The following is a 4,905-nucleotide window of genomic DNA, read 5'->3' on the forward strand; positions in this document are numbered from 1 at the left end:
TCACTAGCGCTGAGTCCCAATTCGCCTACTTATACTACGACCTAAAAGTATGTACTTTTTTTGTGAGAAAAAAGTACATACTTTTGAGTGTGTAGCAAAAGAGTATGCACGTTCTGGGACATACTTCGATGACGTCATGCAACGTGAACAACAACGTGGTTGCCTAGTTACGCACACCACAACTGTTAACGTTTCATTCATTCTTGTATGTCCAATAAAATTGTATTGTATTTACTATTCCCATCTTTTTTTCTCATCGTTTTTTTTCACAATACATTTTACAATGTGTTCTTCTACCAAGTTGAGGGGTGAAGAAGCAGGGCGGCGTCGTCGTAGAACCAAACGCAGGTCGTTTGTGAGGCGGCTGGTTCTGACGTTCAATGTGTGTAACGAAAGCTACTTATTTTAAAGTTCAAATATTTAAAGTTTATAGTATAACTATTGTTTACCGTATTTTATACTTAATTTTATACTTATGTATATAACTCAAAAATACCCAGATGAAAATGAACCATGCTTTTAAAATATAACTTTAATTAGGGTTAAACATTTGAATTCTTACACTTAAGAGCTGAGGGCGCATCTCCGCTGCTGCATCCGGCTGCCATGTTTACATCACCGCAAAGCCATCGCAAAGCTCCTCCCTCCTGCACGCAATGGGTTGTGGGCAATATTGGCACTTAGAGTGTCCATTGATCTGCACTTCGAATTCTAACCGGAAATAGTAGACCATCCGGGTATCTTTGGAATACTCTTTTCAACATACTACGATTTGGGACATACTAATTCTAGTTTCGCATACTATTTAGTAGGGGTGTAACGGTTCACAAAATTCACGGTTCGGTTCGATACAATACACTGGTGTCACGGTTCGGTTCGGTACGGTTCGGTACGTTTTAGATACAGCAAAAAGAAAAAATTAGCAGATAAATTTCCTTGATTTTTATAAAAATGTTTTATTTATTAAAACTAACAAAGTATGTTTTTTTTTTTTTTACATTGAACAATGATGGAGCTATTCTTTACCCATCTTCTATGGTGTTTTCTTAGCAGCATACTGTATAAAACAAAAACAGCTCCTTATAAAAAAAAAATGAAAATGTTATATTAGTTATGATAAAAATACAAAGATGTAACTTTTTATATGGAACTCTATAACTCTTTATATTGAGTGTGTTTTTACTCAATTGATTCTCTATAGGGCTTATGTTTTTTGGAACAAAGCAGGAATTACGGTCTGTCTGAAATGGGCTCGTGAAGGAATATTGTAACGGGGCTCAATTACATTAAGCATGCTCTTAAAACCTACGTTTTCCACTACAGCACAGTTACTCATTGCGCGGCTCGTCAAGCTATAACTGGCGGCTCGCATAGTAGCTTACAGTATCACACTGCCCCTTGCCTTCAGAGCATGTGAGGCGGGAGCGAGCGGGAAGCGAGCGGGTGGATCTTGGACAGAGCGCAGAGCAGCAATTTCAAAAGGACGGTGGACGGAGCATCGCATTTCCCGCTCCAATTTCGCTCTGCTTACACCACGAGTCTGAAGCATGCTCATTCAAGCCTGACCCTGAATCCATTCGTCTTGCACAGTCATCAACAGTAGACTATTTTCAAGCAAAACTCGGCTCAATAATGGAGTTCAAAAAGTAAAATGAGAATTCATACAGGTGTAGCCTATCAATATAAGTCGCACTAAGACTGCTTTAAAACTTTCACTGAGACCTCAAACAGAAAGCACAAAGCCTGTCTTTAAATTTGATTTCGTTTTGTATTAATTGTATCTTAATTTTAATCAAGGTTTCATCAACCAATTGTCTGGATTTAATAAGAAGTAAATAGAAAATAGATAACCACGATACGAAGGAGCCGGTGTGAACCTGGAGTTTGTCTCATGAATGAACCGAAACTCAGCGTATAGCCTACTTGCCACACAGACCCGACAAATAGGCTATATATAAAGCTCGAAATGTCTACTTTTAAACAAAACAATTCAAAACGAAAGAAAACAGACTGCTCTCCCTCCCGTATGAAATGTGAATTTCTCTCAGGCGCGTTCACTACTGCGAAGATCACGAGTCAGCATCTTTCTAGCCGACAGACATAAAAAAATTAAATGTCTTCTGCTATATTTAACATATTCATAATCATTAATTTTGCCGGTTTGTTGTGAAAGCTTTTAGGTGCCCTTAAATGTAACATGAATTGCATCAGCACTGAAAACATAGAGATTTTTTTTTTCTTTTGGGGGAATTTTGTTTGACATGCATGCCAGCTTTCGCTCATCCCACTATTAAAGTAAATCTGTTCTTAAACAAAAATGTATTGGCCGTGTTATTTCTTTTTTGTGGGATGTCCAATTTATATGTAGAAATGCACATTTGCAAAGGTGACTTAGTATGTTGTCGTAAAAGTGGCTCGCCTTTTGATTTTGCTCTGCCAATGTGGCTCTTGTGAAAAAAATAGTGAGGATCACTGCACTACAGAGTAAGGCGCTCGCTCACTCAGTACATGCTGAAGGCTCGTTGCAAAATGGCTTATGCGTTTAACAGACCAGAAATAGAAGATCCTCCAATAACCAACAGGTCTGGTGTTTGGGTGCACTTTGGATTCCCTGTTAAACGCATTGGCCATTTTGCAACGCGCCTTCAGCCTGTATTGCTGAGTGAGCGAGCGCCTGACTGAGTAGCCTAACATAAACATATAAGTTGGTGTTTTTTTCTTCTTCGGGGGTGTCAGGGGCGTTGCCTGTTACGTCGTTTGGGTTATTGGGCTACCTTGTTGAACGCATATCATTATATTTCAAATTTTTTTTATTTTCCAAATATAATTAATTAGTCCAACGAACCGTTTGGTCCATAATGCGTACCGCGTACCGAACCGAAAGCCTCGTACCGAATGGTTCAATACGAATACGCGTATCGTTACACCCCTACTATTTAGGACGGATAGTATGCGAATTGGGACTCAGCATAGGTGTTTCTCAATGTCAAGGATCCTTCCTTGGCAGGACGTGTCCTTCCAAGTCACTTCCTTCAGAGGCTAGGCGAGACTCCTCTTAAGCATTCGGAGAACACGTAAATCAAACAGGCTAGCAAGTGCACGTAATTGCGTCATTAAGTCAGTGAAAAGATCCGTTTGAATAACGCTGTATCGTTAAATTACTTTGGACAACTTAACTAGTTATTTATAAAAGAAATGCCGATGACGCAACCAATTGTTAAATGACAGGTCCGGTTCAGTTAACCATTTGTATTTGTATAATTTACAATATAAATATGGTAGTAATTTGTACTGGCATTTAAACGTTAAACTTTACTTATATTTACTACAGTTATAACAAATGTTTGGTAACGTAAATAAAAACCGTTAATGCTCCGACTCCGCTAACGTTCGACATTTTTGAATTTTTGAACAAGATAGCAAAGCTGCGCGCATAGGATTGTGGGTGATTTGAGAGCGCGAAGGATACACAACTTTCCTGTGTATGGGATATTCTTCGAACGAAGGACTACTGGCTTCCCAGGATCCTTCCTTGACATTGAGAAACACCTATTGACTCGCTAGATTTGTTATTTTAACACGTGGTGGCGTCTGGCGTTAATTTATCGCGTAACGGCGTTTATTTAACGCCTGGCGGCGTTATGAAAACGGCGTTTTAAAATGAATACGCCGTTGAAAAGCACGCGTTTTATGGTCCACTTGGCTTTCCATAGTTAATAGCACGGGCTACACTCCAGTCTCCCTCAATTCACAGAAACAGGGTAATACATCTTTGGAATCAAATTATGTAATCCAGAGTACATTTAATCAGTTACTACCCAGCACTGTGCAATAGATAGTTCTCTTTAATACTATTGTATAGTTTTACTAAGTAAATCTACCACGTTGTGGCATTTTAAATCCCTTTACTCCGGAATAGATATCAAGTCTGCTCTATAAGTATATGCCCTCTCTCTTGAAAGACACTTACAGTAGAACCCATTATTATTAATAAAAATATTTTACCTCTAAGATATTCTAGCACGTTAGATGTTTATCTTATGTAATTGTATTATTTTCTCGCTCAAACATAGTTTGTAGTCACAGCCATTTAGACGTGACGGGCACAGCATCAGAGCTCTGATTGGCCGAAGTGCTTGTCAATCATGACCGTTACCGCCCCCATCCCATGATGCTTCACTGAAAAATATCTTCATACGCATCTGTTTTAAGATAATTTAGCATTTTAAACGGCTAATACATATATAATCGTGTCTGAATAGCCATACAGTATCAAATTATTTTGGAGAATGTGTAGCACAGCGTCTGCTCTCTGTTTTGACCGAGCACGTGAATGTGTGTAGTCACCGTCGCTGAGACGCGCGACTCCTCCAAACTGGTCTTCAGTCAGACACAACGTTCAGTAAAAAGGGCATCTGCTTTGTTTGGCATAGCTGTGGAAGGGACTCTCTGACACAGTTACGGAATCGCTATCAAGAGATTTCGGATGCATAATTTTTAAGACTCGGAGCTGCTAATGACTATTAGTCTTGGCGCTCCAATGAAAATCTGTAATAATAGATTAAGAATTTAATTGGGAGTGACCAAGTCGCTTTTATATGAATTCTGAAAAATATGTATTCAAAATAGTAGAGCTTGGTTATAGTACGGTGTACCTTAAGTCTCGTGTTAGTGCCTATGATAGTGATGGACAGTTAGGTTCTTTTCATAGAGCCGGCTCATTTGGCTATGCTCTCAAAGAAGAACTGGCTCTTTCGACTCCTGAATGGCTCTTATTTTAGGATTTTTAGTAGGCCGCTGTTTTACCAAAACTTTGAAAAAATTAATGGTTTGTGTGCTGAAAACTCTTTCATGGGCAGTGTTTAAAAGAGAATCCTTATAATTGCCTAATTTTGTGCATTTATT

The 4,905-nt window shown here is 38.9% G+C and overlaps 1 non-coding gene across 1 annotated transcript; it reads left to right on the forward strand.

Moving 5' to 3' along the window:
- The first annotated feature begins 4,404 nt into the window (after window positions 1-4,404).
- Window positions 4,405-4,540, forward strand: LOC132104920 (U11 spliceosomal RNA). The gene has a single exon (XR_009423637.1). It is a non-coding gene; the product is annotated as a U11 spliceosomal RNA (small nuclear RNA).
- Window positions 4,541-4,905: the final 365 nt, after the last annotated feature.

This window comes from Carassius carassius, chromosome 25 (genome assembly GCF_963082965.1).
Source record: "Carassius carassius chromosome 25, fCarCar2.1, whole genome shotgun sequence".
Taxonomy (NCBI): Eukaryota; Metazoa; Chordata; class Actinopteri; order Cypriniformes; family Cyprinidae; genus Carassius; species Carassius carassius.